At 39.0% G+C, this 24,309-nt stretch overlaps 1 protein-coding gene across 9 annotated transcripts in view; it reads right to left on the reverse strand.

The window, feature by feature from the left end:
- The window catches only part of SGMS1 (sphingomyelin synthase 1), a 313,773-nt gene that overhangs the window by 182,760 nt on the left and 106,704 nt on the right, over positions 1 to 24,309 (reverse strand). For 6 of the 9 annotated variants that reach the window (XM_074382520.1, XM_074382523.1, XM_074382517.1 and 3 more), the window contains exons 3-4: positions 23,249 to 23,344; positions 23,024 to 23,165 (exon numbers count right to left, since the gene is read on the reverse strand). The exons of 2 other annotated variants lie outside the window; for them this stretch is intronic. The gene's annotated coding sequence lies outside the window, so the exon portion shown is untranslated. Of the gene's footprint in view, positions 1 to 22,898; positions 23,166 to 23,248; positions 23,345 to 24,309 lie in introns of all 9 variants that reach the window. One more of the 9 variants, XM_074382518.1, reaches the window with a different exon arrangement.

A 24,309-nucleotide genomic window follows, 5' to 3' on the forward strand; every position in this document is an offset into this window, starting at 1 on the left:
TTTTTTTAAAATAAAAGAGCAGGCACTCCGTAACTGTCGGTTTTCCTTTATACTGAATCCATTGTATTACATGAAAAACATGACCAATGCAGGCAGATATTACAATTCCTTGCTTCTATGCAAAACCACAAACCACCTTTCCTAATTTTGAGTAGATGAGGCACAAGCTTTGTACTGCCGCCTGCAGGAAAAGGGCCTACAAAACAATTGAAAAGTGTGTTTTTGTATTTTGGTATAAATAGAGTAATTCTTTAATGGCTCTGAATGTCGTTCTGCCTTTAGTGTCAAGCTGGTAGTAGTACCAAGCACATTGTCTTACATAAATGTCATAAAAAGCACTCTGCTGGTTGATGGCTATTCTTTATCCTCTAGCCAAATGCCTATGGGACTGTAGGAACCTATTCACAACAATAAATATCAACATACAGCTTACTTACTGAACAGAATCACACTGTGTACTCTGCCACCACTCCACACTATGCCCATCACCAAATACTACCCAGAAAACCAATGAGGCGCATAGCACTAGTAAATGCCCCATTTGGCCCATTCCTCAAGAAAACTCAAGCCAGCCCAGTTAATAATGTCCAGAAGCTGTTACATATTCCAAGTAGGAACAGACCATGGATTCAAGATCCCAGTTTAAAGAGAACCCATAGACCTTCCTATATCACATTCCAGGTGATCACATGGCTTTGAGAGAATAAAAACAGCTCCACCCTACCAGCACCTAGGCCTGGCTACGATCTCAAATTCATTATAAGCTGTGTGATCTTCGACAAACTGCTTAGCTTCTCTAATCCTGGATGTCCTCATCTGCAAAATGGTGCCAGTAATGCCACCCACCTATAGTTCACAGACCTACAGTAAGGATAAAGCTTTTGGCATGTAAGTAGTCCTCCACACAGGTCAACTAATGTCATTACCAACATCCTTAGACATGAACTCACAGCAGCCTCCTGTTTGGTTGCACTGATTCTACTCTAACTTCTACCCACTGGTAAAAGTGACCTTAAAATGGGGATACAGGCTGGACATGATGGTTCACACCTGTAATCCCAGCACTCTGGGAGGTTGAAGCTGGTGAATCGTGAGGTTGGGATTCAAGACCAGCCTGGCCAATATGGTGAAATCTCATCTCTACTAAAAATACAAAAACTAGCTGGTTGTGGTGGTGAGCATCTGTAGTCCCAGATATTTGGGAAGTTGAGGCAGAAGAATCACTTTAACCTGGGAGGTGGAGGTTGCAGTAAGCCGAGATTGTACCACTGCAGTCCAGCCTGTGTGACAGAGTGGACTCCATCTCAAAAAAAAAGGAGTGGCGGTGGGGGATATGGTAAAATCATCCTCCATCCTTCTTCCAACACTGAAAAGTAAAGACAGTTCTCCGCTGTCATTAGAATGAAGTCCAGAAGACTCGATGCAAACTTCTCCAAGTCTCAGCCATCAACTATAAGAACTCTGGCTCCACCCACAACTCTCTTCCCACAGTAGGGCAGCCCTGACAGATGCTCCTAATTCTCCTTTGATGACCTTTTCAAACTTACAGAGTTTTCTAATAAGGACCATTATGCACTTTAGTGTGAGCTCCATTCACCACTATATTGCTCATATAGCTATCAACTAACAAGAAATGTGAGGTCTCATCTTTTCAAGAATTACAATCTACACAACCCATAATAATGTTAAGGCTGGGAGATATGACAAACAAGCTTCACTATTCTATCATATTAAACTTGCCCATATGGAGCTGAACAGAACAAGTGAGATCATGCAAGAGAAGCCAAAAGGCAAGTGCATATTAAATTCCAGACCCTCCAGTTGACCAGGTCAGTCTAGATGATTCACCTGCCTACCATCTAACACCATGCCTAACTGAAATGCATGACTTTCAGTTACAGGTTTCACTTAGGACATATCTATTTACCTATTTGAATGTGAGCCCCAAATTATTTTTGCATTTTGCTTTTCCTCTCAGGCTGAGAAAGCTGCTGCTAAAAACACTCAAAGTAAATATATGCTGATACCACTCTCCAGGGAATTCAGTTTCTAAGAAAAGCCCACTCATTTTGAAAAGGACAAGATGAAGAGAACACAGACTTCAAGAAAGTTGGGAGTTAGGAAAATATAACTCAAGGTCTCAATGACTTGCCCACCACCCCTGCTTTTTCAGTAATGCTGTTTGGGGGAGGGGATGGTGGTAACTTCACATGGGAAAGATATGATTGGATAAAATCTCTTTCATCCTTCACAGGGAAGAGGAGTTCACAACCAATCACTTCAATCCTTATTTTCTTTTTTAAGTATTATTTTTATTGTGGTAAAACATACATAATTTATCACCTTAATAATTTTTTAGTATATAGTTTTATGACTTTAAGTACATTCACATTGCTGTGCAACCATCACCACCATCCATTTCCAGAATGTTTTCAACATCCCAAAGAGAAACTCTACCTATTAAGCAGTAACTCCCGTCCCAGACCCTGGAAACTACCATTCTACTTTCGGTCTTTATGAATACACTAGGAACTTCATATATGTAGCAGCATATAGTATTTTTCCTTTTGTGACTAGCTTATTTCACTTAGTGTAATATCTTCAAGTTTCATCCATGTTATAGCAAGTATCAGAATTTTCTTCCTCTTTAAGGCTGAATGATATTCCATTGTATGCACACATCCTATTTTGTTTACCCATTCATCCATACATGGATATTTAGGTTGCTTCCTCTGCTTGGTTATTATGAATAATGCTGCTATAAACTGGGGTGTACAAACATATCTTCAAGACCCTGCTTTCAATACTTTCAGGTCTAAACCCAGAAGTGGAATTGCTGGATTATATGGTTGTTCTATTTTTAATTTTTTCCGGAACTGTCATACTGTTCTCCATTGCAGCTGCCCCATTTTACATTCCCACCAATAGTCCACAAGGTTTGCAATTTCTCCACATCCTGGCGCTATTTTCTGATTTTTGCTTTAAATAGTAGCCATCCTACAGGCAATCCTTTAATTTTTTTTAAACTGGCTAATTGAATTAAACTTTTGTCCCATCTATGCAATTGGCTAAGAATGTTAGAAAACCTGATTTTCATGAGTATGTTATTATTCATTTTCTGAGAGGTAATTTTAATGATACCAGCTAGGATTAAATTTTAAAATATAGCTTTGGACACACAACCATACTGTATTCAAATATGAAACACCTACTTCTGAAGTAAAGTACCTTCCCTAAGCCTCAGTTTTGTCATTTGTGAAATGTCACTATGAATATCCACTTCTTAAAGTTCTTGGGAGAATTCAATTACAAAACTCTAACCAAAAAAAACATGGTGTCTGGCACCTCAGAAGCACTAAAAGAAAGACAGATGATGATAGGAGGAGGAAAATCTCATTATTGATGGAATACCACTAAAAGTTAAGTCACAAAAAGGTCTCATTTAGCACTGAAATATACATATCCTTTCCTCAACTACTCAGATGACCCTGTTCTACAATTTATATATACACTCACCAAACTTCAAAGTTGTCACTGTAGACAAGATAGTATTTTCTTATATGCAAATTACAAACATAAATATTCTTTTCCAAAGGCAGCATATTTAGGTAGGACACTAAACAGTGGTAGCACATCACAAAATTATACCTTTTTTCAGTTTGAAAATGTGGTAACAAGAATTTGTCACATATTTTAAATTATACTTAATCTAGTTACATCAAAAAGGTAGAATGCACATTGTGAGACAAGATTGGTTTCCCTCTTCTCTTGATTAGTCAATTAAAAACTTAATGCCAAATGGCTATATTTTAAACATATGGCTTAGGCTAAATTCACATATTGTATTTAAAAAACAAGCTTGATCGGCGGGGTGTAGTGGCTCTCAGCACTTTGGGAGGCCAAGGCAGGTCGATCACAAGGTCAGGAGCTTAAGATCAGCCTGACCAACGTGGTAAAAACTCATCTCTAATAAAAAATACAAAAATTAGCTAGGTGTGGTGGCAAGTGCCTGTAATCTCAGCTATGCAGGAGGCTGAGGCAGGAGAATCACTTGAACCCAGGAGGCGGAGGATGCAGTGAGCTGAGATCGTGCCACTGTACTCCAGCCTGGGCAACAGAGCAAGACTCCATCTAAATTTAAAAAAATTATAATAATAAAAACAAACTTGATCTGTTGTAGATTTCCTGAGTATCTTGGGTATCTTTAACTTGGATCTTTATCAGGTTTCTCATTTAAATTCAAAGATCTATGAGAAAGTCTCAGAAATCATTTAGCCTAAACTCTCATCAAATAGCTGCTGTTCTGTTTATAGAAATTTACTAATAAATTATAGTAAAATATAAAATAATTGGAAATCTGAAGAATTGTGAAAGAAGATGTATGTTTACTTCTCATTTAAAGAAATCAAATAAGTGAAAATAGGTTTTTAAAAAAGGTTAAATCAAAAGGGTACTAATTCACCATCAAAACACTTCCAGACTCTCTCTGAGTGTGTGTGCCAGGCATTTTTCTAAGCACTTACATTGACACCTTTAATTTCTACATAAGGATTCTGATTTGGGTTCCATTAATATTACAATGCACTCTAACCCTTAAATTTTTGACACATTAACTTTATTCATAGACCCCACTGAAAAATATTCACGTGAAATAGCACTCCAAAACCTTAATTATGTTACTGGCTTCAGGTTTCTACTGCCTTTACTAACTTAAGTAAATATTATCTTTTTTCTTCCATCCTTCCAGAGACATGATTCAAAACATCAGGATGCCTTGATAATAGCATTAGTTTAGGTTTATTCATTCAGGAAATTCTTTCTGTTGCAAACAGTGTTCCATTAAAATTCTTTAAAATTACTCTGTAATTTCAGTAACTAAATTATACAGGTATGTAATCTTAAATATTTCTATGGTAGTTCAAGAATTAATAAGGGATCTAATCTGATTTTCCAAAGAACCCACTAACCAATGCTAGGAAGACTCAAGGTCACATTATGCGTATCTATCAACCTTGGGTCTCAGTGTTTACGGGGGGCCAGACAGAAGGCATGGCCTCCTTCCCTCTCATCCCTTGTCATCCTCTCCTGCAATATATACTCTGGCAATAATTTCTATACTTCCCCCAAGTGTGCCCTGCTGTGCCCCCCGCCATTCCTGCACCTTAACCCTACTTGGAGTAAATTCTCATTCTTGTCCAGTGCACTACCATCTCTCTTGAGAAGTCCCTCAATGCTGAGGAAAAGAAAGGAGAGGACAAGTCCACAAACTCTATCATTCTAACAGCAAATGAAAGGCGCTCACAATTATCTGAAAATTAAAAAGGCAACTATTTACACTATTTGTTTTCTACATGTTATATAAAATTTCATATTATATACAAAAGTACTTTGCTACATTTTTTAATTAGGTAGAACACTTGATAAAACACATATTTTTCCTCTTCTCTGAGTTCATTAAGGAAATTAATTTGCAGAAATAATTCTGTATGATTCACACAGAGACTAAGAAAAAATTAGCAGGCAAGTCTTCAGCTAAAACAGCTTGTAAATAAACATCATGAATATGGACAAAATGTGAACACCCACAAGGCAAGTAGTGAAGAATTCCACCTACATAAATCTACTGAGTCATACTTTAATTCAGCAAGTTGTCTGACTCCTGACAGGGCATTCTGTCCTATGTTTGGTGTCACAGGAGTTTCCAGAAACTGCGAGATCAGGACCCTATTTTCAAAGAGGTTAGACAATGTGGTAAGATGTTAAAAGTCATGGTATCACTGAAACTTAAGAAAAATTCTTAGATCACATTTTAGCTAATGAGACATAATTATACAAACTATTACAATTTTAAGTATGGGTATTCAACCAAACTGCACATCTTGCTTCACTGTCCGTCATTGTTATATGTTTGCTGGGGAAAAGAAGGAGTTGGGGTTTTTTTCGTTTGTTTCTTTGAACAGAGGGCCTCCTTTGTGGACAGAGACTATGTTTTTACAATGTACTGTATTTACAATTTAGAAATATCTGGCGTAGGCCTTGCCTCCTTGCTGTCAACAGGAACTGAGTATCCAGGCCCCTGGCTGTTCTGCCACAAAATCCCTCCTCCCCCAGAGGTCTCTCAACTGACAAGATAGCAATCTGTAGCTATAACTGATCAAAACTGCTTACCTGGGTAATCATCTCTACTGCCTGCAAAAAGATGACTCTTGAATTTCCACCGCCAGCCTCTCCCCACACAAAGATGATTTACAAATAAGAAAAAAAAAAAAAAAAAAAAAACAGCACAGCAGGAGAAGTCAGTAAATAACAACACTACAGGCCTAGGCTCATCCCTAACTGAGTTCTCTTGAGGGAGGTAAGGGAAAGGAGAGGTGCCTTCCCACTGAGAGCCCAGTTCCTTCTACCTGCACACAGAAGGAAGGAAAATAAACTCACCAGCACGCTGACCCTGCCCTCTCTCTATCCAGAAAGTTTAGTCTTTTTGGCACGCCCCCAGGGCAGCAAATATCTGCCCACATTCCACATTTTCCTAATGAGTTGTTGTTAAATTCGCCAAAATTTTAGGATTCTACTCCAAAATTGTACAGATACAAAATTTTGTCACAGGAAAATATTAGGAAAAAAAGAAGAAATACTTCCTTTTCAGTTGCCAGGTCCTTAACATCAAATGTATTTATGTGAATGCCCTCAAGACCTCACAGCCTTTTTCTAAAGGAAGTAAAAATGTACAACCTTATAAATGTATATCAACTTTTCCATTTTAAAAATAATCCCCAAAAGTGGACTGATTTGTTACTGGTCAGAAAATGAACTTATCACCCAAGTAAAATTCTCATCATAGATCCAATGTCTCCCATGATGCAAACAGAAAGAAAGATACAGTAAAGCCCAACCCAAAATGTAGTGAAATAAAATATCATATGAAACCATGACCAATACAAAAAATGGCTGCCAGAGAAAATTCCTTAAATCTTCAAAGAATCATGTTCTCCAACCCTATCTGGCATAGGGAGAACCACATTAACTGAATGTGAGAATCCTGTATTTCTTAAAGACATGTGAAATCTATTTGTAATGTCTACAGAAAGCTCAGCCCTGGGAGTAAAATTTCAGATGTTCGTCTTCCCTTGTCACTGATGGGGAAATGCTTACTTACTACCTGGGCCAGAGAGGGAAAATGAACTTTCAGGCTTATGTGAAAATAACACGCTGTTTTTCTAGAAGAGCTGATTAAGAACACGCTGTCCTAAATGTAAGGGAGTGAGAACTTGCTTCCCAGTTCCCAGCTTGTGGAGGAGAGAAGAGCAGTTCTGTGGGTTTGGCCTTAGACAACAAAGGGTAGGGTTCACTGCCCCATGCAAACACAATCCACAGGCACTGTTACTCTGACAGCCTGATGTCACTAGGGCCTGAGAGACTGGGCAAGACAGAGGGCTGTCAACATATGTTGACCCCGTCACCGTCTGCGCTTAACAGAGCAGATTATCAAGATCATGGAAGTTTTGTACAGAGAAAAAAACAAAGGCCAGGCTAGCTGAGTGACTTACACTCACTGACACTATGCAGCTTTGTAGCTACACATCCTCTAGTGTTTTAGAAACATGTTCTACCTGCACTGATACAAGAGAAGATTCTGAATAAGATGGCCTACATAAACAGTGACCATAGTTCCTGTCTGAAAATTGGGACACAGTCTGACAAGTATAAACAGACATCTGGAATTCATCATGCAGGGTACCTGAAACCAGGACAGGCTCAGAAAACCCAGGGTGTGTCATCGCCCTACCTACCTTGCTAGGCTCCCAGGTCCCTCCCCTCGAGAGCTGATTCAATAAGACTGGGTGGTGCCTGAGAATCTCTATTTTTAATAAGCGCCCTGAGGAGATTCTTAAGCTTAGGTAGCTTGGAGAACACTGGATTGGACTAATTATATTTTATAACACTTAGCTTTCTTAAGACAGTTCTACCTTTATATCCCATTTAGCACCGTCATCAGTTATGTTAGCTTATAAATGGTAACAATAATGAGTATTTATCTTAATCCCCAAATAATGTAATTTTTATAATATTCATTTTAAAGAAAGAAGTTTTGTAATTGTGCAAGCTCATACAGGTAGTAAGTGACAAAAGGCAAGTCTCTAGAAAGAAGGATGGGAAGATAGGGTAATAGGGAGGGAGAGGCAGGGATTTAAACAGATACCTAACTCTAATAGTTATACTTGTAACCACTATATATACAGCCTCCAGCACAAACATCAATCCTGTTGATTTTTTTAAAAAGTAATGGCAGTTGACTTATTTCTAGAAGTCAAAAAGATTTAGACAAACATTTCTGAGTTATTATTCCTAGCTATACAGAGAACCAAAGACCCAAAAATATCTCTAACAAAGTGTTTTTATTGAATGCTGCCCTCAAATTTCTCTTTCGATAAAGTTTTGATCTTAGCCTCTCTACCTCTCCCCAGTGAGTAAAAAGATACAATCAAAAAGTTAACAGCTTAGCCAGGTGCAGTAGCTAATGCCTATAACCCCAGCACTTTGGGAGGCCAAGGCAGGAGGTCAGGAGTTTGGGACCAGCATGGGTAACATGACGAAACCTCCATCTCTATTTAAAAAAAAAAATGCAAAAATTAGCTGGGTGTGGTAGTGTGTGCCTACAGTCCCAGCTAGTTGGGAGGCTGACATGGGAGGATGGCTTGAGCCTGGGAAGTAGAGGCTGAAGTGTGCTATGACTGCACCACTGCACTCCAGCCTGGGTGACAGAGTGAGAACTTGTCTCAAAAATAAATAAAAATTAAATCAAATTAAATTGAAAAGTCAACACCTCCTCCCATAGAAACAATTAGTTTAGAGGAATTATAATGGGTTATAATTTGACACAAAAACCTAGTCAGTATCAGATGGAGGGCTAGATTTTTACACCAATTTATAATGAGCAAAGAACTAATATTCAAACATTTTTCTAGCTGCTCTGTTCTATCATGTCTAACACTAAAATTTTTTAAAGAAGAAGAAAATTCATCTTTTCTACTCTTCCTGCCTTAAAATAAAAAAGACCTGATATGTCAAATGAACAGTAATCCTACACCCTTCTCTTCTCCAGCATCAGGTTAATTTAAAAAGTCACTCAAGTTTGAAAAGGAGACAAAAACCATAACCAAAGGCATTCGACAAGTATTTACTGAGGGCTTCCAATATGCCAGGCATTGTTCTAAGTGCTATGGATAAAGCAGGGAATAAAACAAAGACCTCTGCCCTCAAGGAGTTCACTGGCAGCAAGCAGCTCACTAGGCAGTGATAGGTGATGCAGAGCCCAGGGGAACAGGGATGGGAGGCGGTGATGTAACTGAAGTGGTCAGGGAATGACTTCCTAAGGGGCCATCTGAGCAGAGGCCTCAGGAATGTGAAGGAAAACACACTATATTGGGGGGGGGGGGGGAGAACACCCTCTAAAGAGAAAGGAGAGTCTCCGGCTGAACCCACTCCCACCCAAACCACAATCCACCAACATTTTCTACCTGCAGAGATGGCACCAGCCCTCTCCCAGTTGCTCAGGACTGAAACTGAGCTGTGATCTTTCCTCTCTCTCCCTATTACCCCATCTTCCCATTCTTCTTCATGGAGAATTGCCTTCCCCATCTATACTCTCCTTCTTACCCTTCAGACCTCTCACTAAAAGTCATTCCCCCAGGGTGAGTTTTCTGATCACCCCATTACATGCAGATCCTACGTTACACACTTACTACACCCTGTACTTTTTCCAGCACTAGTCACAACTATAATTAAATCATTATTTCGGTAATTTAATGTCTGCTCTGCCCCAATAAACTAGTCTCCATGAGAGCAAGGACCATATTGATTGCACTTATTTTTGCATCTCCATTGCCTGAAAAATAGCAGAGTTCAATAAATATTGGAGAAGGAATTAAGCCTTCCTTCTCACATTTTTGTGTTCATGCTCGAAGAAAATTTAGTTGCATTTTTCCATGTCATTGTCTATGCCACACAGATTTCCTTCCTAATAAAACAAAGTTCAGAGCTATGAAAAATCCGTACATAGATAATGAAGTCCCTAAGTGAGCCATTCAGACCATGTTTCTGTTGAGTTTCATTTCATATTGCAGAATCCCACACTAAAAGGGAAGGCAGCAAAGCAGAGCTGCCCACTCACTCCTAAGATCACACAGGTCAGTCCTCCAGAACCAAACTGAAGGGATGCGCTGCTTGACCAAAATAATCAGAAATTTTTTAAATTAAAGATAATGGGATCCACTCACTCTGTGACAGGAAGTAAAAGGACAGTGCAGCAAGCACGTGCCTCCTAATTTACATGTTAATAGTGGCCACCATTAGCTGCACCCTTTCCAGGTGCCAGGTACCCTGCCTGGTGCTTCACACACATGACCTCACTTAACTGAACAGAATCTTTGCAGCCACATCATGATCCAAATGAATAAGTGTTTCAACCCAGGAATAGGAATCAATACTATCAGGCTCCAAAGTCCTTGCAAAGTATGGCTGTTACAACCTAGTGTTCTAGTACCAAATGCACCCAGAATGCTGATACCAAATGGGAACCACTCAGCTGCTCTAGTTCAAGCTCCTCCAGGCTTATAGGCCCAGAGAGGAGAAGCAACTGGCACAAGATCATGCAGCCCATTGGTAGCTAGGTCTGGCCAACAGCCCTATCCCTGTCAGGCCATCCTTCTGACAGATCAAACCATTCCTCACAGAGGGTCCCTACAACTCTGAGAATAAATGTGTCAAGTGAAGCTTTCCTAAGGAATACTGCAATGTTATAAAACTCTTAAAGTACTATTTAGAGTTGAGCAAAAGCAAAACAGAAGGACTTTATCTCTCTTCTTTCTTGCAGCTGCCACTGGTCTGAGTTTACACAACAAGCCCCTTTGTCTCTGAGTTCCCATGCAGCTCTTCTGAGCAACAGAAGCCCAGGAACACCAAGGCCCTGGACTCGGGCCAATCTGAGCTGAGCTAAACAGGCTAAAATGCAGGCGGCTTGGACATTCCTTTATCAAATACTCTGAAGCGGCAGAAAGCACAATTTTGCACACATGATCACATTCTGTACCTAGAACAGAATGAGTGAAATCAGGGCTGAGCCATGGGATTCACCTGTGCACCCTGAACAGCACCTTGATTTTTATGATCCCTGTGGCAAATCCTATCACTTGCATACAAGTGAATTTACCATAAAATCCAACCACCTCTTTCTTCCCCCAAATTAGCCAGCTAACAGCCAATAGCCTAGCATAATAATACCGCTTACCAGAACCACTGGGCCTGTCAGGCCAAACTAAATCAGCAATTACATGCACTTAGTGATAAGAAGTTCTCATGGAGAAGTCCCCAGATGGCTTCATGCTATCCTCAGGGGCCTCAGGCCCCAATACCCTAATACCCTGGAGTGGCAATGCCCAAGATAATTTATGTTCCAACCAGGCACTCCAAGCCAGTGGTTCCTCTGGTTACAGTAAGCCTCAGCTTAGTCAGAGACAGGATGAGAACCATTTAATCCCCCACAACAGGTTCTATGAGGGACAATTCATGGGATCTATTAAAGATATACCCACCCCCTACTACTGGCTCCAGTCACTCAGCCAGAGCATCTGGCCACCTCAAGCAATGCATGGGTCCCCAAAGGTGCTGCATGACAACAATGCTGTATTTAAAACCATAGTCGTTCATTCTGTGAGTTTTTTTTTAAGTAAAAATCAAATGACAATGTATATAAAAGCACCTGAAACATTTAAAGAGCTAAACAATTCAAGAGTATTAAAAGATTTACCATTTTTGCATGCTGACCACACTTGAGTACTGAGATTCAGGGGCCATAACTTTATGGGATTTCCATGTCCTCGCAGTAGGCCACATGGGATGTAGTGGAAAACAAGCACAGTCAGACATTGACTGAATCCTAGAGCTGCATCCTAGGGCAAGTGACTCAAGCTGCTTCAGCTCATGTTCCTCATCAGTTAACTGGGGTTAACATCTGTCTTGGTATGACAGTAAAACATGAAGTGACAAAAAGGAAGTCATGTCAGACATTAGCCAAAGGCCAGATTACTATGTCTCCCTTTCTGATGGGATTTCATTATGACTCATCTAGACCACAGGGAGACCTCTGTAAGTAAAGGATCGCCAACAGTGGGGTTTGTTTGATTCACTGTGGCAGGTGGTTGGAAAGAACCTCTTTTGGGCAGACTTTTGGGTAACTGCCAGAATATAAGAAGTTGTTGGTGAAGTTCTTAAGCTTCTGCCAGAAAACCCTGGGCTTTCTCTCTTTTACACTAGACCAAATTCTGCTTTCAAATGTCACCTCCTAGGTAGTGGCTTCCTCCTTAGGGCTCTCCCTCTCCCCTGATGCTGAAGTTTACCTGGCTATGCATGGTTTGGTCCACACTGATGGATGGTAATTTCCTTAAAAACAGGGCATGGGGTTCATTTTCCTGTGCAAACCCAGCACCTCATTGCAGGTATGGCATGTAGTTAATGATTATTGGTAAGTGCTTGCTCAACTGAATTGACTACCAGATAGCATTAAATTCAAACCTATTTAGTAAGTCCCAGTTCTAAATAAACAAGAAATCTCCTGTTGAGGAAAGACTGTGTAATCTTACATATATTGTTGAGGTATCCGTCCCAGAAGGGTAGAAGTTATATCCTTCAACCCCACGAATTACAGCCAAGAGTTTGGAATTTAAACCTTCTTTCAAAATTACATCTTGACTTTGATTTATAAAGGATGTTGATTATCAAGAGACCCCATTTAAGAGATCAACAGCTTCAAATTTCCAGTTAGAATCCTCCAATTCTTGCTGTAAACATTTGTGAGTTGTATTTAAATTAGACAGTGATGAAATTAGCCATTCCTCCTCCCACCAAATCAAACATGTTGGTTTTTCCAGTAGGACATTTGATACACTGTTTTACATATATGTGTGTGTGTGTGTGTGTGTGTGTGTGTGTGTGTGTGTACATAAAAATCACAGTGCATTTGTTATGGCTGAGATTAAAAAGAATCTGAAAAGTCAACTTCTTCTCTAGTAATGACTATTTTATTGGCAAAGGAACCAGGAGAGGTGATAAGAGTGAGGTTTGACTGTATGTTTACATGCTAAACCTATATCCACTAAAGCTAGAATCAGCAGCTTTTATTTTAACCTCCCAGTAGCATTCTGTTTAACAAAGATCATTAGAACATCCACCTCTATAGTAATACTTACTTCCATTGCCCGATTGGAGGCCAGAGTACTGAAAGGGCTGCACCTTTGTGTTTGAATGAGGCATTCTGTGTAACTAATGACTTAACAAGTCTTTATCCAAGTAGCTAACACAATGATCCTTTGATGTTATTTAAGTCAAAGCACATCATTAATTATTTATTTTTGTTGGTGTTGTTTTTATTTTAAAGTCAGACTTATTGAGGTATAATTTGCATGCAGTAATCCAACCGTTTAAGTGTATAGCTCAATGAGTTTTGAAAAACACACAGTCATGTAATCACCACCACAATCAAGATATAGAATATCTCATTTACCTCAAAATTTTCCCCATGCCCTTTGTAGTCAATCTTCTCCCCTATCACATGATCTACTTTCTAACCCTAAACTTTTGCCTTTTCCAGAATGTCCTTTAAATTGAATCATAAAGTACAGATTATTTTGAGTTTGGCTCCTTTCACATAACATAATGCATTTGAGATTCATCCAAACAGTTGTGTTGTTCTTTCTTGCTGATGAGCAGTATTCCATTGACAGGCTTACCAGATTGTTTATCCATTCACTAGTTGAAGGACATTTACATTTTTTCCAGTTTTGGCAGTTATAAATAAAGCTGTTAAAAGTATTAGCCTACACATTTTTGTGTGAATAGAGGTATTCAATTCTCTTGGATAAATACTTAGGAGTGAAACTACTAGCTTATATGGTACATATTTAACTTTGTAAGAAACCACCTATTTTCCAAAGTGGTTGTATCATCTCACACTCTCACCAGCAATGTAAGAGAGTTCTAGTTGCTGTGCATCTTTATTAGTACTTGGTATTATCTGTTTCTGTTTCTGTTTTGCTTGTCTGCTTTTTATTCATTTTAACAGGTGCGTAGTGGTATCTCTGTGTTGTTTTAACTTTTGATTTTGAAATAACTCTATATTCACACAGAAGATGCAAACATTATAGAATGTTCCCCTGTATCCTTCACCCAGCTTCTCCCGTATCTTACATAATAGCAATACAATTATCAAAAGCATGAACTTGACAATGGGTACAATACTATTACTATTAATAAACTACAAACCACGTTCAAATTTCACTAGTTTTTACATGGTGTTTGTTGTTTGTTTGGGTTTTTTACATACAATTCTATAAAACTTTATCATATATATAGATTTATATAACAACTACCTCAATCAGGATATAAATTTGTTCCATTAAAGCACATTATATATTAAAAACACCCTTTTGAGATTATAAACATCATCTGCTGGAAGCACTTTGGTAAATGAATATGACTTTCTTTTGACCTTCTCCCTTATCACATTAAAAAGCCAATTGTCTTTTCTCAGGCTGCTAGGCACAAACCACAATTGGTTCACTCTTTCTTTATTATGCGCCAGGCCCAGTAGAGGCAGACTGGATAAAACAGCAAACAAGAGAACAGTACTTTCTGCCTTTAAACAAATTAAGAGCGTGAGAGATATTCACTCACTCATTCATTGATACACACACACACACACACACACACACACACACACAGTGACAAATACTATCCATGAATAAAAAGTAAAAAGTGAGTTCATCTAACTTTTTAAAGGTTAAAATACAATCTGATTAAGACATGGAGGAAGGTCCTTGTAAGCAAGCCCCAAACTGAGACACGGTATTCAAGGTCCTCTGTGGGACCAGGGCATCCAAGCACAGAGCCACTGAATATCAAATACAGTAACTAACAAGTTCTTAAAGCAGAATACAAGGAAGATGCTCAGGGCTTAAGAATGTCCCTGAAGACTTCCTATCTTCTTCTTAACTCAGAGTCTAGCCCAAAAGATATACAGAATTGGCAATTATCCATGTGATGTTACCTTAGGGACACCCATAGGCCTATTTATGCCTTAAAAGGTTCTTTGCAACCACCTGCCATGGTGAGCCAAATGCTACTATTGGAGATCTTGCAGTTATAGAGGTCTCCCTCTGCTCTAGATGAGTCACAATGAAATCCCATCAGAAAGTGGGAACACAGTAATCCATCGCTGATTTTTGGCTCCAGCATGACCCTCTCCTCTTGTCTGAAGGATCCACATACATAAACTATTTCAAGGCACACTGCCCCTCTCCCCTTCTAACCTGTACATATTTTTGCCATTCATCTCTAATGCCATTGTCCCATGTCTCTCTCTGCATTTTATACTAATGGCCCCAAGAGTCTGACTCATTTCTGTAGATCCCAGCATCTGTACCCTCAGCTCCCATTCATACAGTAGATGTCAATAAACATTCCATGAATGTTTACATACAAAATATGATTTCAGATTACAATGTCCACAGTAGGACTTTGAGGGAATGGACCATGAGACAGATTGGTCATAATAGGAAAGATACCAATCAAAAGCAGGGGGAGGGCTAACTGGTTCAAGAAGCATACCGTAGAGTAGCTGAATTTAGCAACAGGACGCTTGGGCATATGAGAGAGGGCAGATGCAGGACAGAGGGAGCAGGAAACAAGACTTGTCCATACGTGACAGCACTCAGAGCCTAACTAGCTTATCAACTGTCAGGGGGAAAAAGCAGACATACTCTGAAGTGGAAAGGAGAGAGAGAAAGGCCTCTGTCTCTGTCTCCATGACTTTGTTTCTATGGGCATTTGCCAAGAGCAGGGCTGTGGGAGACTAGGAACTCAAAAAGAAGCAAGCATTTTCAACAGCTGCTATGGAAGTCAGCTAGGAAATTAATAAGAAATGTGATCAAGGATTTCAACTGTCACATACCATTTCCAGAACCTTATGGGTATTCTGGGGGCCCTCTGTGCACAAGGCAATGACCTGGGTTTGCAGGTCCATGAGGGCTGGCTCCCATCCTATAATGCCTCCTGAGCCAGCTATGCAGAAGTTCGCAGGCTGCCCAACAGTCGATGGAAAAAGGTGACACTGTTCTCGGCCCTGCACTAAATGAGCCTTCCACATGTAGAAATTGTTTAGTGATTAGTAAATGCAAGGACCCCCAAATCAAAACATTAATTGTTTTACAACCCAAATTTAAAACTATCAGACAATTATTCCAGTTCATATTTCTAAAACCACTGGCTTTTCAGCAGGATTTCCTCTGGACTTTGCACCTTGCAGTAACCGGAGTGATATGTGAACTATGGAAAGAAGATGGGGGGCCCTGCAGCTAGCCACACTTACCCACTACAAATCTTGAGGACAGCTAGCCCTCAGAGCTCCCAGACAGTGGTTTGAAAGATACCCCAAAATGAAGTAGAGACATCCTTTCGCAAGTTTCACTTGCAATTTTTGCAGTATGCCTCAGGTGGATAGCAAATGCTATTTTCCAAAAACATTGAGCTTCTTGGATGCAAAGTGTTAATTACCAGCAGGTCCGCAATCACTCAAGTTCCAGCTAAACCAATTCCTTACACTCTCTCTGTCATCACTAAGGTTTCTACCAAGAAGAACCTTGCTTTCTGGTAACACAGTGAACCACAAAGTAAAACAGAAACTGGTAACCGCAAGATGGTTTTCAATGGCCTCTGAGAAAAACAGCAAAGCAGGTAGAACTGCCCCTCTCAGCTCCAGTTTGGGAAAGTCACCAGACACTGGTGCAGCCTTCTGGCCACGCAAAGGTCAAGTTGTAGCTCCCAAACAAGTGCAAGTGCCCCTTCCCCCTAAGAGTGCTTGAGGCTTCAAAACTACCTTCAATGTTTCCTCTCCACCTCCATACCAAGTCAAAACTGCTGTTCCAAACCAGTTTAGCTAGGAAATGCACAGTCCCTGGTGTGAATGACACAAAGTCTTCTTCTAACCCAGAGACTGAAATAATAGCTTCAGACCAGACAGTATGTTAGTATTTCCAAGCTCTCATTCACTCAAAAGCTATTACAATAATGTATCTAATGATGAGGACAGCACTAAAAATGCATGAAATGCATATTCATCAATTAATAAAATCAGCATTCAGTTTTATATTAAGCTCAAAATTAAGCCACTTAGGCCCAGACTGATTCATAGTATTTATGTACATTTAAAAAAAAAAAGGGGGTAGTTTAGCACAAATATTCCTAACCACTGTTTCACATCAGAAACTAGAACTGGGTTGTTCTTAAGCAACGGGGCACTGCCAGGGAGCAGCAAAGACTATTCACAAAATGACCCTCAATAAAACATCATACCTCATGCATTTTCAAACCCATGAAGAATAGCTATGAATCAAAGTTGAGTCTTAAATCTCACTTCAATTCCAACTTTCCTCCTACCAAACAAGATATCAAAAAGCTGCCTGTGAGCACCAAACAAAAGATATTTCATATACTTTACCTACAAATGCTAAAAATGCAGCTCATTGCAAGTATGCCTCTGCCTACATGTCATTGTCTTTTGTCATAGGTATTTCTAAATGATGCAGTCTTAGTGAAATGTCCATTTTTCCAAACTCATAAAAGGGCAAGAAGAAGAAAAATTAATATTTTGGTGATTGTCTCCCTACCACGTGTATCAAACCTTGACATGGTAAGTCTTTGAGATTGCAAAATATCCCTTAATATCCATTCTCTCATTCTTCCTTATAACAGAACCCTCAGTTCTTTTAACTGATACCCAGAAAACGAACCATAGTTCCCAGACTCTTTTGCAGCAAGGAGTAGCTATGTGGCTATGCTCTAGCCCAGCAGTGATCAAACTCTTATATGGGCTCTTATGATTACACAAGACCCACCTGGACAACTCAGGATGTGCTCTCTACCTCAAGATCTTAGCTTAATCACATCTGTCTTTTGACGTGTAAGGTAACATATTCACAGCTACTGAGAACTAGGTCATGCACATCTTGGGGGCCACTAGACCATTATCCTGATACCATAATATGCTAGATATCATTCATATAAACAAAGTTCCTTGGGGTCCTCAATAATTTTTAAAAGTATAAAGGGGTCCTAAAACCAAAATGCTTAAGAACCACTGCTCCAGCATGTAAACAAATTAAGGTAGTTATTAGGTAAGAAAAGCAAAACTTAGAAAAGCTAAGTGATTAACCAAAGTCCTACAGACTATGAGTAGAACTTCAACTTCAACCCAGGCAGTCTGGCTATTTATGAACCTAGTATGGCTCCCTCTGTGCAATGCACCAGTCTCTGAACTCCCAGACCAAAGTAAAGGACAAAACAAGTTATTCTGTAGGCATTTTGTAGGCGTTAAACAGAAGATACAACAAGCACTCACATATGAATCTGGTTGAGCAGGAGGAAGAACAGGTTGGAGAGGAAGGTGATTAAAGTAATCCTAACTTTTCAAAAGCTTACTTAGGAACACAGTAACTCATAATCTTTTGGGAGAAAGGAGCAAAATGTTACAAATGGCCAAGTGTCCTGGTGCCAAGTCAAAGAGATGAGTAACCGTGCTCACTGAAGAGGAACATGATTGTGACTAAGGCACAGGAGACACAGGAACACTGCTCTGGGTTGTAAGTCAGAGCCTGGTCATTTGTCTTGACAATGACTGTCAAGCCCCACTTTTTAACACCCTAACTGACATATATCTCTGAAAGATAGCACTCTTGGACTGTGTCTCTGCACCATTTTGATACGACCAGAATCCAACCTCATGGTGGAAAAGAAACAGCATTCAAGTGAATGCTGTTAAAGACCATGCTAATGATGCAACTTGTAACCTTCAAAGAGACACATTTACAGAGAACTGACAAGTTCAAAGGGCCAGTTACTGCTTTGCCAAATCAAGTCCCTGGCGCAGGACAACAAAACTGGAGCAGTGGCAATCAGATGTCTTTCCCTTTGCCTGAGCAGTGTGCCACAGAGCCTGATGGCTCTGCTGGCACAGAAGGCTGGGCAAAGCCTGCTCAGGAAGCACTGGCCATCCCTGACAAGCATCTCCAGTACTATACCATCACTGCCCCAGCTCCCCAGGTGAAGCTTCTCAAGTGCTTAGCTAATCCGACCATTTGGAAAGCGAAAAGAGTCAGCAGTGCCTGAAGTGACATCCAAGAAAAACCCAAGGATACAAGGACACAGATGGAAGTTACTACTCATTAGAATTTGCTGTTGAAGTAAGGAAAAGCTACACAATTTTCTGATATTTTTATTTCTCACATGAAAGTATAAAGCCAATACCAGGCAATTCCTCAAAGAACCTCTCATCACAGAACTCAGAATTTCCCAGAAATGTTTTCAGTGCCTGTCTTTCCTATGATTACACTAGTATTACAAACATCCTACCTGTAACCTACAAAGCATAGAGCCTGCAAATTAGAGACATGCCTAATGTATCACTTTATCACAAAATACACACACACACACACACACACACACACACGTCAGATCTGTGTAGCTTCTAAAAACATATGATTGTCTATATGTAATTATTCTGCTGCAGAAGGAATTAAAAGAACTGTTAAATCGGCAACCTCACTTGACATCCATTTTGAAATAATTTTTTCATGTGCTAAAGCCCAAGGCAACTTAGCATTCCATAGACCAAAAATTTCACTCTGCTTTTTATGCCTATTAAGGGAATGCAAAACGTAAGAACATGGAGCTTACAGAGATGATGCCTCTAATTCACAAATGCAAGCATCAATTTTCTGCAGTCTGTGTGAAGAAGAAAAGGATCCACAGGCAGAGATCCGCAACTGATTCGTTTATATCTAGGATAGCACTCTGGATAGAAAGAAAAATGGCACTGTGACAGAAAATAGATTGGGAAGCATAACAAATTGGTGCTGAATAAGTACTCTGTTCTAATGAGTTATTCCAACAGTGATAATTCCAGTTTCCAAAGGAGTAAATATTCGATAGATTAACTATAAAAAGAACCTAGGCAAAAGTGTAAGGATATAATATGTCATATGTTTAGCTACCTTTCAAAAAGATCATTATTGCAATATTTTCTTTATTCTTAGGTGAAATGAAGGAAAGCAATAAATTGATAAAGAGTACTTTGAGACAACTGATTTTCAAAAATCATTTGAGCATTCCTAATTCAGGAATTATGGTAGATTAGATATTTGCAAGGCCCTTCTGCTATACTATAATTAGCGTCTGGATAAATTACATTTAAAAATGCTTTTTAATGCATTGGTTATCTCCAGGTAGAGAAACAAATCTCTTGAGAATATAGTGGGAACATGTACTGTTCCTGAGCCAAGAGCACTAAGGAGTGAGCAAAAAAGAATATTGGAGTTGCCCTGGAGGTAACTATGAATACCAGCAATGGGGTGGGGCAACTAGACGTCCAAGTTTCAGCATGGTGGAGGAAGCCCAACTTGAAACCAAAGGGAACATGTATTCAAAGGGAAGAGAAGTGGTCCTGGGTTCGTAGCATCCTCCTGGCTCCTAGTACAAACAAAATCTCAAGAAGTAATATTTCGAGATTCCAAGATATAATTATCAAGCAAATATTAGCATGTAATCAAAACTCACCCTGTACACTAGGAAAGAAGCATAAAAACATTTAAACCATCAAGGATTTCAGATACTGGCATTATCAAATATAGGATATAAAATAACTATTTAATGATGAGGCCAAAAATATGAGCATACAAAATGAAATCATCAAAAAATAGTCAGATTTAAGGCAGAAATAAAGATTTTAGAAATTTAAAAAACATACTCATTTGAATTAAAAATTCAATGAATAGGCTAAACAGAAGATCAAACACAGCTAAAGAGAGAATTATGGAACTAAAAGCTAAATCTTAAATTATAGAATGAAGCAGAGAAAAAGGAGAAAGAAAATACTGAACAGAAATTAAGACACATAAAGAATAAAAAGAGAAGTTCTAACATCCATTTAATCAAAATCAGAAGGAGATGACAGAGTGGAGAAAAGACAGTATTCAAAGCATTGAGAGCCGAGAAATTTTTAGAGTGGATAAATGAAATAAATTGATAGATACATGAAACACAAAAAAATATAAACAGAATTCTTAAAAGAAAGCTGTAAATAGATATACTGTAATGAAACTGCTGAACACCAAAGACAAATAAACTTACAATAAGTCAAATCATCTACTAGAAAATAGCAAATGAAAGATTAACAGATGTCCTGACAGCAAAAATGAAAGCTATAGACAATGGAACAGTACACTTACAATGCTGGGGAAAAAAATAACTGTCAACTAAGAACTGTGAGTGAAATAAAGACAATTCAGAAACCAAAATTGAGAGAAGTTACCACCAAAAGATTCTCAGGAAAAGAAAAAAATATGAAGAAGTTAAATCTCATCAGAGGAAAGGTAAAGATAGAAGTAAGGAAGGGGAATAAGAAATGGTAAGCATATAAAGTTAAACAAATACCATATCTATACAATAAAATTGTCAATTGAAAAAAACAATAGAACTGAAATGCTGAAAAGAACATATATACACAGAAGGAAGAAGTCTTCATTAGGTGTACTATGAGTTTTATATTATTCTGGAAGGGGATTAGAATACCTTAAATACTGACTTTAAACTTGAATGTGCACATAGTGTACTTTTAGGGTAATCATTAGAAGAACAGAAATACAAATCAGCAAGGAAGAAAAATTTTATAAGAATATGAACCAACAAGAACTTCAATTCACAAGAAAAGAAAAAACAAAGATTAGCAATGAACTTTTTTTTTTCTTTTTTTTTTGAGATGGAGTTTTGCTGTTATTGCCTAGGCTGGAGTGCAGTGGTGCAATCTCAGCTCACTGCAACCTCTACCTCTCAGGTTCATGCCTCAGCCTCCCAAGTAGCTGGGATTACAGGCACGTATTACCACGGCCTGGCTAATTTTTGTATTTTTAGTAGATACAGGGTTTCACCACACTGGCCAGGCTGGTCTCAAACCCCTAACCTCAGGTATCTGTCCACCTCAGCCTCCCAAAGTGCTAGAATTACAGGCATGAGCCACAGCAACTGGCCACAATGAAAATATTTGTACCACATAAACAGTTTTAAAATTTTGACTATATTTAAAAAAAAACAAAAAATAACAAAAATGGAAACAAGCTGCATTCGCTAAACAAGGCTGAAATTTTTGTCTATATTAAAACTATGCACTCTGTTCTCCAAAAGATACTAAAGAGAAAGATGTTCAATCACACTATTAATCAGGAAAATGCAAATAAAAATGACAGTAATATACTATTTTACACCCACTAGCCTGGCAACAAAACACCAAAGATTGGAGAGAAGGGAGACAACAGATAAACTGTGATCAATTCTCGCCACAGAATTTAACTTAACCAGAAAAATAAATATACTACCATTACATGCAACAAGTAAATCTTACAACATAACTGAGCAAAAAATGCCAGCTGCAAAATACTACATGCAATACACCATTCTGTTCAAGCTTAAAATTAAACAAAACTAAGCAATATATTTAGAGATTATATATACATACATAGTAATCAACATATATACAGTTGCAGAAATAGAACACAGAAATAGACATAGAATCACAGCTGACACTAGAGACACTGTTTCATTCATCTTTTACGTTCTAGGTCAAGCTCTTTATCTCATCTCAGATTAAAACTCTGAGCAGCACTGGCCTAAATCATTCAACTTCAAAGAAGGCAGACCTGGTAACTGTGATCTTCCAGGATGAAAGCCTCCCTCAAAAGCAATTTCAGATTAAGGGAAAAGGTGTGCCCCCAAATGACATATCCTAGAACCTTTTCTACCTGGTTTATGTGACTTCAAGTCCAGCAGCATCCTTTTCTATCATTTCCAGAGACTTGGGCTGACATTCTTTCCTGTGGCCTTTGCTTTATGCATTTCACATACCACCCCGGCCCAGACTGCTTGCCTTTTCCGATGGAGGAGCTGGCCGCTTCAAGTGTGTTTCTTACTTTCCCCAAACCGCACAGGCCTTTTGGTGGCTAATTTTGCTCTTGGGCACCACAAAGTCTTGGAAGATGCCCATATGCCATCAGAGCCTCACACACAATCTGAGAAGAAAGCAAGAGTGATTACAAGGAACTTCAGAACTATGAGTTCTTTGAGAGTGGGTGAAATGCTGATTCTGACTTACATGTATTGTCTTTTACTACACACCCTCTGCTGGGCTCCAACTTCAATGTTCTTTAAATTCAAAAAGTCCACATTCTTTCCATCACTGAAGCTTTTCCTGGAATAATACAGGCAAGAAATGAGGAAGGAAGCAACCAGAAGGAACAAAAGGGCCCACTTGGATAAGAAACTCTCTCATACAATCAGATCAATTAAAAACTTGATTTGTGAGAGAAATAAGGGCCACCTGGAGTAAAGAAAATTTCCACCTCAGTCGAAGCCATTTTGACTAAAATTATTAATAGAGGCAGGGTGCAATGGGTCACATCCTGTAATCTCAGCACTTTGGGAGGCTGAGGTGAGAGGATCATTTGAGCCAGGAGTTTGAGACCAGACTGGGCAACATAGCAAAACCTAATTTTAAAAATTAGGAAGGTGCAGTGGTGTATACCTGTGGTCTCAGCTACTCGGGAGGCTCAGGTGGGAGGATCACTTGAAACTGGGAGGCAGAGGCTGCAGTGAGCAATGACTACACTCTAGCCTGGGCAATACAGCAAGACCCCATCTCGAAAAAAACCTTATTAATAGTAACTTAATTTTTGCAGAAAAACTCATTGTTATTTACAAAGAGCTTTCACATGCATTTTCTCATTAGAGCCATAAAATCTTGAGAGTAGACAAGCACTATTTTAAAATGCAGCAACCGAAGTTCCCAAAGATTAGAGAACTTTCCCCCAACCACTCAGCCAGCAAGCATCAAAGAAGAAATCAGTGCCCAGCTCTACCACCCCTTGCTCCAAACTCTTCCATCCATGACACAAAGTAACATAATTGTTCCAACTTGAACAGCAATACTTTTTATTTCTTCTTGCACTAGATATGCTTTCTCAGCCAATAGAGATAGACTGGCTAAGTGACAGACACTGCGATAGAATTAACGTATTTACCACAGGCAACCCAAAGGGTAGAAAATCCACACAAGGTAGTTAAGAAATACCTTATCTTTTCTGAATACTCTACTTTTTCTCTTTAAATCATAGTTATACTTGCTGGAATTTTTTTTTTATTTTTTTTTTCTTTGAG

The sequence above is a fragment of the Saimiri boliviensis genome, chromosome 12, assembly GCF_048565385.1.
Source record: "Saimiri boliviensis isolate mSaiBol1 chromosome 12, mSaiBol1.pri, whole genome shotgun sequence".
Classification (NCBI taxonomy): domain Eukaryota; kingdom Metazoa; phylum Chordata; class Mammalia; order Primates; family Cebidae; genus Saimiri; species Saimiri boliviensis.